At 41.1% G+C, this 12,415-nt stretch overlaps 1 non-coding gene across 1 annotated transcript; it reads left to right on the forward strand.

The window, feature by feature from the left end:
- Nucleotides 1–11,856: 11,856 nt before the first annotated feature.
- Nucleotides 11,857–11,931, forward strand: TRNAG-ACC (transfer RNA glycine (anticodon ACC)). Its single transcript has one exon. It is a non-coding gene; the product is annotated as a tRNA-Gly (tRNA).
- The last annotated feature ends 484 nt before the right edge of the window (nucleotides 11,932–12,415 follow it).

The following is a 12,415-nucleotide window of genomic DNA, read 5'->3' on the forward strand; positions in this document are numbered from 1 at the left end:
CTTTACCTTGAATCACCCAGAGCGTGTTTCTGGGCTGCCCCGCCTATGGGGCTTTGGCTTAAAGCTGGCCTGGGAACTCTTGGTTCCTGCACTGGCGTAAGCCATGTCCCTCTGCTGACATGCAGTTCCTGTACGAGATTTGTTCTGTCACACCCAGGAGTGCCTGGTACAGAGCGTGTCTCAGCATCCCTCCCCGACTCTCTGCCTCATCCTCTTCTCTCCCCTGCATCAGCTTCTCTGGCAGACGGTCAGTGGCAGACGGTCAGTGGCATCACGTGGGCAGGAAAAGGACAACTCTTCTGTACTTGGCTGCTGGCCCGTCAGCCAGTGCCTAATGTACTAGGTTCAGCACCCACTTTACCTAGTGAGTTGTGGCTATTATCAGTCATCTATTGTTGTGTAATGGATTACCCCCAAACCTAGCAGGTTAAAACACTAAATGTTATCTCACAATTCTGAAGGGTCAGTAACCTGGGAGTGGCTTAGCCTAAGGGGTTCTGGTTCAGCATCTCTCAGGAGGTTGCCATCAAGCTCCCACCTGGGGCTGCAATCACCTCGAAGACTGAGTGAGGGTGGAGAATCTGCCTTCAAGTTCACACACATGGTCATGGGCAGCCTCAGTTACTTGCAGTCTGTTGGATTGAGGACCACAGTTCTCCTCTGGCTGTTGTCCAGAGGCTTCAGTTCTTTACAACTCGGGCCTTTCCTAGAACCGTTCACAATGTGGCAGCTCGCATCTTCCAGAGAGAGTGATGCGGGGTGATTGGGAAGAGAGCGAGCGCTCAAGACAGAGCTGATCCTCAAAGTGATAGGTCCCATCTCTTCTGCCGTGAAATATTGGTCTCACACCAACCAGTCCCCGTGCAGTGAGGGAGGGTCCAGCCAGGGTGTGAATGCTGAGGGGCTGGGGATCATTTAGGAGCCGTCTTAGAGACTGTTCGCCTGTGACCGTCCGCAGAGGAGCTAAGACTGAAGTCCAGCTATTCCTCCTGGCCTTTTCACCTGTACCTTTAACCTCTCTGTAGGGGAGCTGGTTTGAATCTCAGTCCTCAAACCCAGGTATATGAAAAATAACTTTGATTTTGAGCCTCCACTTTACTGAGTCTCAGGAAACTGTATCCTCCTTTTTTCTCAGGGGAGTCACGGCATTGGGCAGAATCTCCCTGGTTATGGAGCATTTTCCTGGAAGCTCTCTGCTGCCTCCAGACTATAGCTGGGACTCCACCTGGGCAGCCGTGTTGAATAGCACCTGCCTGGAGGTACCACATCCCCTTTCTGGGATCCATCCCAGGTGGTTCTTCCTGCCTTGTTATGAATGGCCTCTGTCATGGGACTCCCAGACCTCTGCTTGTTTTTACGTCCACAGCCCAGGGAAAGCTCTTTCTAGGACAGTCCCTTCATTTCGTGAGCCAAACCCCTTTCTTGAGAATTCTGCCCTAGATGCAAGAGGTACAGACTTTGGAAACACGCCCTGTGGAGTCCCATGTTGCTTGTGACTTCTGCCTTGAGGCAGTGAGCACAGAGCTGCCTGTAGTTTTGAAAGGTGAAAACCCAGAAAGGAAAAGGAAGACAGGATATCTTGCTGCCCCAGCATGCTCCCTGTCCTTCAGTCCCAGTGCGTTGTCCATCCCGCCTCCCTGCCTCTGCTGGCCGTGCCGAAGTCTGGTATGCACACCTGCCTGCAGCTCTGTCTGAGTTGTGTTCTTCAGTCTTAAGACTTGTCTCCTTTCTGACCCCTTCCCTGGTCTCAGGCTTGGGGGTCATCATTCTTCATTCTGCATTTATAGTGCTACCTTCATCTCATTCATTTTTTTCCCTTAATTTTATTTTATTGCATTCTAGTCAGTTTACAATGTAGTGTCAATTTCCAGTGTAGAGCACAATTTTTCATTATACATGAACATACATATATTCATTGTCACATTCTTTTTCACCGTGAGCTACCACAAGATCTTGTATATATTTCCTTGTGCTATACAGTATAATCTTGTTTATCTATTCTGCATATACCTGTCAGTATCTATAAATTTTGAACTCCCAGTCTGTCCCTCCCTAACCCCCTCCCCCCGGCAACCACAAGTTTGTATTCTATGTCTATGAGTCTGTTTCTGTTTTGTATTTATGTTCATTTGTCTCTTTTCTTTCCTTTTTTTTTTTTTTTTTCAGATTCCACATATGAGCGATCTCATATGGTATTTTTCTTTCTCTTTCTGGCTTACTTCATGTAGAAGGACATTCTCCAGATCCATCCATGTTGCTGCAAATGGCATTATGTTGTCTTTTTTATGGCTGAACAGTATTCCATTGTATAAATATACCACATCTTCTTTATCCAGTCATCTGTTGATGTACATTTAGGCTGTTTCTATGTCTTGGCTATTGTAAATAGTGTTGCTATGAACTTTGGGGTGCAGGTGTCCTTTTGAAGTAGGGTTCCTTCTGGACATATGCCCAGGAATGGGATTACTGGGTCATATACTAAGTCTATTCCTAGTCTTTTGAGAAATCTCCATACTGTTTTCCACAGTGGCTGCACCAGACTGCATTCCCACCAGCAGTGTAGGAGAGTTCCCTTTTCTCCACACCCTCTCCAGTATTTGTCGTTTGTGGACTTTTGAAAAACGGCCATTCTGACTGGTATGAGGTGATACCTCATTGTAGTTTTGATTTGCATTTTTCTGATAATTAGGGATATTGAGCATTTTTTCATGTGCCTATTGATCATTCATATGTCTTCATTGGAGAATTGCTTGTTTGGGTCTCCTGCCCATTTTGGATTGCGTTTTTTTGTTTGTTTGTTTGTTTGTTTTTTCTTATTCAGTCATATGAGCTGCTTATATTTCTGAGGATCAAGCCTTTGTCAGTTTCATCTTTTGCAAAAATTTTCTCCCATTCCGTAGGTTGTCTTTTTGTTTTGCTTATGGTCTCCTTTGCTGTGGTAAAGCTTATAAGTTTAATTAGGTCCCATTTGTTTATTCTTGTTTTTATTTATGTTGCTTGGGTAGACTGCCCTAGGAGAATATTGCTAAGATTTATATCAGATAATGTTTTGCCTGTGTTTTCTTCTAAGAGGTTTATAGTGTCTTGTCTTATGTTTAAGTCTTTAAGTCATTTTGAGCTCATTTTTGTGTAAAGTGTGAGGGAGTGCTCTAACTTCATTGATTTACATGCAGTTGTCCAGTTTTCCCAACCCCATTTGCTGAAGAGACTGTCTTTACTCCACTACATATTCTTGCCTACTTTGTCAAAGATTAATTGACCAAAAGTTTGTGGATTTCTGGGCTCTCTGTTCTGTTCCATTGATCTGTATGTCTGTTTTTGTACCAATAGCATGCTGTTTTGATCACTGTAGCTCTGTAGTATTGTCTGAAGTCTGGGAGGGATTATTCTTCCAGCTTCATTCTTTTTCTTCAGTAATGCTTTAGCAATTCTAGGTCTTTTGTGATTCCATATAAATTTTATTATGATTTGTTCTAGTTCATTGAAATATATCCTGGGTAATTTGATAGGAATCGCATAAAATCGGTAGATTTCCTTGGGCAGTGTGACCATTTTAACAATATTGATTCTTCCAATCCAGGAGCATGGGATATCTTTCCACTTTTTAAAGTCTTCTTTAATTTCCTTAATCAATGTTTTATAGTTCTCCATGTATAAGTCTTTCACCTCCTTGGTTAGATTTATTCCTAGGTATTTTATTACTTCGGGTGCTATTTTCAAGGGGATTGTTTGTTTACTGTTTCTTTACTTTCTTTTCTTGTTGATTCATCATTAGTGTAAAGAAATGCAACTGATTTTTGAACGTTAATCTTGTAACCTGCCACCGTGCTGAATTCTTCAATCAGCTCTAGTAGCTTTTGTGTGGAACTTTTAAGGTTTTCTATATATAGTATCATGCCATCTGCATATAGTTACAATTTTGCCTCTTCTTTTCCAGTTTGGATCCCTTTTATTTATCTCTCCTGCCTGATACTGTGGCTAGGACTTCCAAGACTATGTTAAATAGGAGTGGTGAGAGTGGGCAGCCTTGTCTTGTCCCAGATTTTAGTGGAAAGATTTTGAGTTTTTCACTGTTGAGTACTATACTGGCTGTAGGTTTGTCATATATAGCTTTTATTATGTTGAGATATGTTCCCTCTATACCCACTTTGGTGAGAGTTTTTATCATAAATGGGTGTTGAATTTTATCAAATGCTTTTTCTGCATCTATTGAGCTGATCATGTGGTTTTGCCCTTTCTCTTGTTGATGTGATGTATTACATTGATTGATTTGCGTATGTTGAACCATCCTTGTGTCCCTGGGATGAAGCCCACTTGATCATGGTGTATAATCTTTTTTATGTGCTGTTGGATTCTATATGCTAATATTTTGGTAAAGATTTTTGCATCTATGTTCATCAGTGATATTGGTCTGTAATTCTCTTTTTTGGTAGTTGCCTGGTTTTGGTATCAGGGTGATTGTGGCTTCATAGAATGAGTTTGGGAATATTCCCTCCTTTTCAATATCATTTTTCTTTTAATACTTTATTTTTTTAAATTTTTTAAAAATTGTGGTATAGTGAGTTTACAATGTGTCAATTTCTGGTGTACAGTGTAATGTTTCAGTCATATACTATATATATTCATTTTCATATTCTTTTTCATTATAGGTTACTATAAGATATTGAATATAGTTCCCTGTGCTATGCAGTAGAAACTTGTTTATTTATTTTACATATAGTAGTTAGTACCTGCAAATCTAGAACTCCCAATTTATCCCTTGGCACCCTATTTCCCCGCTGGTAACCATAAGTTTTCTATGTATGTGAGTCTGTTTCTGTTTTGTAAATAGTTCATTTGTCTTTTTTTTTTTTTTTTTAGATTCCATACATAAGTGATATCATGTGGTATTTTTCTTTCTCTTTCTGACTTACTTCACTTAGAATGACAGTCTCCGGGGGAGGGAATAGCTCAAGTGGTAGAGTGCATGCCTAGCATGCATGAGGTCCTGGGTTCAATTCCAAGTACCTCCAGGAAAAAAATAAATCAGTAAACCTAATTGCCTCCCCCTGCAAAAAATTAAAAAAAAAAAAGAATTTACTAGAACTAATAAACAGATTTAGCAGAACACATATTCAATACCTTGTGATAAGTTGTAATGGAAAAGAATCTGAAAAAAGAATGACAATCTCCATGTCCATCCACGTTGCTGGAAATGGCATTATTTTATTTTTTATGGCTGAGCAATATTCCATTATATAAATACATCACATCTTCTTTATCTAGTCATCTGTTGATGGACATTTAGGTTGCTTCCATGTCTTGGCTATTGTAAATAGTGCTGCTATGAACATTGGGGTGTGTGTGTCTTTTTAAATTAAGGTTCCCTCTGGATATATGCCCAGGAGTGGGGTTGCTGGATCACATAGTACTCTATTTTTCATTTTTTGAGGAAGCTTCTTACTGTTTTCCATAGTGGCTGCATTTCATCTCATTACTTACCCACTGTCCCTTTCTCTCTGTCAATTCAGAGATTACAAATTGGCAATCAGTTTGCTGAATCTGTCCCAAAGATGTAGTTTGATCCACACCACTTTTGTTTTTAATTGGAATGAATTGCCAATAGTTAAAAACAAAGGAATTTCACATAAATTTGGCTTCTGGCTTGCACTGAAAAATCCTAACTGGTATTCCCAGACTCAGTTTCCCACGGGGTCATAATCAGGCAGTGCTGAGCAGGAGCTGTCCCCATAGATGGTTCCTGCTCCCTCCAGTCTGCTTCTGCCCACTTCACTCTTACTTATTATCTGCTAGACCTGTGTTTGTGACCCTGCTCTGGTTTCGTGTGTAGTTACCTCACCCCTCACAGGCTGATGGTCCAGGATCCTCATCTCTATTTAATGATCGCCCAGCATGGATACACGCAGAGGAATGTTAAAACCATGTCATCTACATACTAACTATTAGGAAGGGCCTTACTGTGCAGTAGGCACCGTCAGCTATTTCACCCAGAATCCAAGGGCTGCTGAGTAAGCAAAGTCTTCTGTGTGGTAGACAATTCCTGATTTATAATTGGTGTATAGCTAATAATCCTAGGCAGCAATTTACCTTGTTTGTCTTGATATATACATTTTGTAATTCATTTGCAGTAGCGTCTGAAGAGATCTTTATTAGTTGGAAATGCTTGTTCTTTCTACTAGAAGCTCAATTTACTCTCCAATATAGGTCTGATTTAGGGAAGTAAGTGCAATGACCTTGGGGCAAGAGTGTGTGTGTGGCAAAGAAAGTAAGAGGTCGGGGGTGGTGGGAGATGAGGCCAGAAGTCTCATCAGAGGATGGCATGTGGCAGCAGCTGATAGCATGTGGTCAGGTCCCGAGTTTGCCAAAGGATGGGCATTTGCATTGGCTTGATCTGACAGAGGTCCCTAATCCATTCTGCATGATGGGACTGAACAGGGCTCAGAGCTCACCTTTGACAACACTCCCAGGAGAAGATGCAAACGTGTCTTTGATTTTTCCTGTCACCCTTGTGCAAAGCCTGTGATCTGAGGCCTCAGGAAGCTCAACAACTTGCCCAAGGTCATACTCAGCCATGCCCTGCTTTGACCCTTAGCATCTCAAATGCAGAATTTCTGGATTCTCTTGGGATGATCTTTGCCCCAGAGCACTGTGAGAGAAACACGGCAGCTCTGGGAGTGAAGGAGGTCCTTCCCTGTCCCTTGCTGGCTCTTCAAACAAGGAGGCAATTATACAATAAACCATTTTCTTAATTCCTTCTGCCTGGTTCTTTCTGAGTCTTCTGGCTTCTGCTTGTGACATCCATCTCTCTGTCTCGAAAGTCTCCCCTGTGGAGCCGGTTTGACTTGGGAGGCTGTTTTGCAAAAATTGAGAGGCTGCTTTGACATGGCTTCAAGGAACATGCCATGAGCTTCTGCAGCCACGGTAGCCTCATTCAACCCTGGGATACAACAGATGCTCCAAATAGGGCCACGCACGCCCAGTGTTGCACAGCCACCCAGCAAGCTGCCATTTAATCTCAATTGCTCCCCACAGAGTGGGCCAATTAAAGGGGAAACCAGCAGGGCAGGGAGCACTGGCAAATCTTTTGAGAGTGGGAGACCCCAGGGCTGCCTTTCCAGAGGCTCTCCCACTCCATTCACATGCAGTGTGAGAATGCAAACCATGAGGCTGAAGGTTGGATGGAGGGCTGCCCCAGAAATGGGAGCCGAGATGCAGTACAGATGGCAGCGAGAGTGGCAGTGACACAGAATAGTATCCCTGGGGCTCGAAACTTCTAAAATGAGATTTATGGTTCTGGCCCGCCTTCTTTCTGGAGGAAACACCTGCTCCAGCAGCTTTGGGAACAGCCTCTTATTATCAACTTCTGTGTAGGGATCAGATTTTTGCTGCTAACTAGTGCTTGGTGTGAAAGAAAAGCTATTTTGAGGTGGGAGGAGTTCTCAACCTTTTCCTCGTTGCATTTTGTGTCCTGATTAATTTCTCTTTAATCATTTATTTCTAAGTCTCCTTTTTTCCCACAATCCCTCCTCCACTAGCTCCTTTTGTACCCTACTCTCCTCTCTAAAGAGGCTTCCCAGTCTAAGCCAGGATTTACCAGGCTTACCTGCCCGTCAGGGTCACCTGGGGCCCCCAAATAATTATGCTTGGGCCACTTGCACAAGCTCTTAGGTCGGAATCTCTAGCATAGAGTTGTAAATTCCTCAGCTGATTCTAGTATCCTGCCAAGATGCAGAAATGGAATATGGAAATGATGCTAAAAAATACAATAGATTTGACTGTCCTGATCCACTGGGGTTAGCTTAATGTCCGCACTTGAGTTTCTAGAATCGGGATTTAGTCCCAAAGATAAGTTGTGAGGAATCAGATTGTTTCATAGCTGTTACCCTGTTGTGCAAATGATACATGTTCCTTGAAGATGATTTAGAAAATGGAGACCAAAAAGTCTATCATCTAGCCACTCAGTACCACCATTAGTATTGTTATGTACATTTTGGTATTACTCTTATTTTTACTCACATGTGCAGAGAACTTTCTCAATAAAAGTAAGCTCACATTATATAGAGCCTCATAACTCTTTTCTCTTAATATCATGAATCTCTTTCCATGTGAGCAAATACATTGGACAGCACCATTTTAATTGATGGCATGGTATTTAATCAGTCTCCTATTAATGGATCTTTGGCTACTATTTTGTGCTTTTATGATAAACACCATGATGTCCACTCCGTTAGTTAAATTTTTGCCCACATCATGGTGTTTGTCTCATCTTTTCTCTATACTCATTCACTGGGTCATCTTGTGCAGTCTCATGCCTTGCCTTATGCCCCAAATACTAACACGCCAACACTGATGTGCATTTCAAGTCACTTTTTTTTTTAACATTTTTTATTGATTTATAATCATTTTACAATGTTCTGTCAAATTCCAGTGTTCAGCACAATTTTTAAGTTATTCATGGACATATGCACACTCATTGTCACATTTTTTTCTCTGTGAGTTATCATAACATTTTGTGTATATTTCCCTGTGCTATACAGTGTAGTCTATTCTACAATTTTGAAATCCCAGTCTATCCCTTCCCACCCTCCACCCCCCTGGTAACCACAAGTCTGTATTCTCTGTCTGTGAGTCTATTTTTGTCCTTTATTTACGCTTTGTTTTTGTTTGTTTGTTTGTTTTTGTTTTTGTTTTTTGGATTCCACATATGAGCGATCTCATATGGTATTTTTCTTTCTCTTTCTGGCTTACTTCACTTAGAATGACATTCTCCAGGAGCATCCATGTTGCTGCAAATGGCATTATGTTGTCGGTTTTTATGGCTGAGTAGTATTCCATTGTATAAATATACCACTTCTTCTTTATCCAGTCACCTGTTGATGGACATTTAGGCTGTTTCCATGTTTTGGCTATTGTAAATAGTGCTGCTATGAACATTGGGGTGCAGGTGTCATCCTGAAGTAGATTTCCTTCTGGATACAAGCCCAGGAGTGGGATTCCTGGGTCATATGGTAAGTCTATTCCTAGTCTTTTGAGGAATCTCCACACTGTTTTCCATAGTGGCTGCACCAAACTGCATTCCCACCAGCAGTGTAGGAGGGTTCCCCTTTCTCCACAGCCTCTCCAGCATTTGTCATTTGTGGATTTTTGAATGACGGCCATTCTGACTGGTGTGAGGTGATACCTCATTGTAGTTTTGATTTGCATTTCTCTGATAATTAGTGATATTGAGCATTTTTTCATGTGCTTTTTGATCATTTGTATGTCTTCCTTGGAGAATTGCTTGTTTAGGTCTTCTGCCCATTTTTGGATTGGGTTGTTTATTTTTTTCTTATTGAGTCATATGAGCTGCTTATATATTCTGGAGATCAAGCCTTTGTCGGTTTCACTTGCAAAAATTTTCTCCCATTCCGTAGGTTTTCTTCTTGTTTTATTTCTGGTTTCCTTTGCTGTGCAGAAGCTTGTAAGTTTCATTAGGTCCCATTTGTTTATTCTTGCTTTTATTTCTTCTAGGAGAAAATTTTTAAATGTATGTCAGATAATGTTTTGCCTATGTTTTCCTCTAGGAGGTTTATTGTATCTTGTCTTATGTTTAAGTCTTTAATCCATTTTGAGTTGATTTTTGTATATGGTGTAAGGGAGTGTTCTAGCTTCATTGATTTACATGCTGCTGTCCAGTTTTCCCAGCACCATTTGCTGAAGAGACTGTCTTTATTCCAATGTATATTCTTGCCTCCTTTGTCAAAGATGAGTTGACCAAAAGTTGTGGGTTCATTTCTGGGCTCTCTATTCTGTTCCATTGGTCTATATGTCTGTTTTGGTACCAATACCATGCTGTCTTGATGACTGTAGCTCTATAGTATTGTCTGAAGTCTGGGAGAGTTATTCCTCCAGCCCCTTTCTTTCTCTTCAGTAATGCTTTGGCAATTCTAGGTCTTTGATGGTTCCATATGAATTTTATTATGATTTTTTCTAGTTCTGTGAAATATGTCCTCGGTAATTGGATAGGGATTGCATTAAATCTGTAGATTGCCTTGGGCAGTGTGACCATTTTGACAATATTGATTCTTCCAATCCAAGAGCATGGAATATCTTTCCATTTTTTAAAGTCTTCTTTAATTTCCTTCATCAATGGTTTATAGTTTTCTGTGTATAATTCTTTCACCTCCTTGGTTAGATTTATTCCCAGATATTTTATTACTTTGGGTGCTATTTTTCAAGTCACTTTTGATCAAAAGGAGCTCTAATGATGCCTCTCTGATGGCCCCAAACCTCATTTCCTATCTACCCACCTCTGGTATATTTGTTTTTACTACTAGCCCAAAACCTAGGCATCACTCTTAATTCTTCCTTGACCCCTCCCAGCACAGAGCTTCTCCCCACCAATCCATATGCAGGAGGTGTTGATTCGAGCGCCATATTGTCTTGAATGAACCTACAGCTTTCTGTCTTCCTATCACCATCTCATCTCTCATTTGGATGAAGCTTTTCACTCTTGACCTTCTCCTATCTTTTCTCCACCTGGCAGCAGAATAAATCAGGCATAAATCAAATGATGGCATTGCCTAACTTGAAGAGTCACTTGGCTCCCTATCTTCTACTTGGCTCCCTGTCTTCAAGAATAAAATTTGGGACTTCTTACCATGATCCACAGGACCTGCAAACCTGACCCCTGTTTTCCTTGCTAATCTTCTCATTCGGCTTTGTCCCTTGATGACAAGGCTCCAGGCACACCTGTATTATTCCTCTTCTTAAATGTGCTAATTGTGCCTTTCCCACCTTGGGACTTTGGTACCAGCAGTGCAGAATCCGCCTGATGCAAGGGGAGCTATGGAAGCATGCAGCTCATGCTTTTGTTCCATGAGTAAGAGTCCTTTGATCCAAGCATCTCATCTTCCGCTATGAAACTGTGGTAGGCTAATTTGTTAGCTTGAAGTAGGGTAAAATCTGAAACCCTTCCCAGCTCACCATTCCCGTGTGCTTGGGAACAACCTACCCTAGAGGAGATCAGCAAGCTTGGCTACTTATTAAACACACTGCTATTGAGCAGACCTGGCAGTTCACCTCCCATACACTGCACTTTCCCCCTCCACCCTTAATATCATATGTACCTTTTTTTTTCCCAAGAAACTGAAACAGATTTTATTTCTGATCATGTAATAACTTAAAGTTTATTTCTTCTGAGTCTGCCTTCTGTTGACAATGTCAGGTCACAACTTGTCAGGTAATTGCATCACGGATTTCCAAGCTCACCTTCCACTGTGTTTTTCCCCTTTAACTGAGATGTACCTGGAAATAACTCAGATGGCTGTAATGGCCTTCAGTAATTCTATTATCCTAATTTGTTGATGTTAATCCAGTGAAGGTTAATGTCAAATTTACCCAATAGTCTTTTTGTTTTTGTTTTTTGGGGAGATGGGTAATTAGGTTTGTTTATTATTTATTTTTAGAGAAGGTTCTGGGGATTGAACCCAGGACCTCCTGCATGCCAAGCATGTGCTCTACCACTAGAGCTATACCCTCCCCTACCCAATAGTCTTTGATTTCAGAATTACTTATAATAGTAGACTACTGAATCATATACAGAAATCTTGATCAATAATCTTCTACTTGTATCTCATGACCAATTATCTTTCTAAACAAGCTTTACAAATGTAAAATATGCAATATTGCTAAAATATAGTTTCTACGGTCTCAGACAGGCTTTAAACATCATACACACTTTAAATTGAATATTAAATACTACCGCCTGATGGGATGGCATTAAGAAATTTCAGCTTTAATACATGGAAGAAGCAGGAGTGATTCATCTCTTTATCCTCATAATAGTCCTATTTGGCCTAAGCTAGACACAGTGATGGAGTGGATATAGCTCAGTGGTAGAGCATGTGCTTACCATGCACAGGGTCCTGGGTTCAATCCCCAGTGCCTCCATTAAAATAATAATAATAAATTTTTTAAAAAACTGAATGGAGTAAAAACTGTTTAGGAAGTCCAACTGGCTAAAATTAGATAGATTCTGACTAATGCTTGCTTTTCTGCATGAATTTTGCAAGGAGTTCAGGCCAGGCACAACTCACTTTATTACAGACGGAGTGTATTATACCTTCACTGTCTTCCTGCAAGGGTGCTCAAGCCTCTAGTAAATGGTCACAACCTGGTGAGAAGAGGTTTAGGTTTGATTGCCATCCAAAGTAAGTTGTTTTTCACACTGATGGTTTTGTGATGGTCTCTGTCTCAGAAAAACTGTCAGAGAAGATTGGAGAACTCTCAGCACATACGACCAGCTAGAGATGGTTACTGCACCTGGCTAAAATGCAGCTCCAGTCAGTTCAGTTCCTGGGAATTACCCTGGGCCAAGACCATGGAGATATGAGGCAGAGCTGCTTAGGATACTTCCAGTTGCTTGGAATTGGTG

This window comes from Camelus bactrianus, chromosome 35 (assembly GCF_048773025.1).
Source record: "Camelus bactrianus isolate YW-2024 breed Bactrian camel chromosome 35, ASM4877302v1, whole genome shotgun sequence".
NCBI classification, from domain to species: domain Eukaryota; kingdom Metazoa; phylum Chordata; class Mammalia; order Artiodactyla; family Camelidae; genus Camelus; species Camelus bactrianus.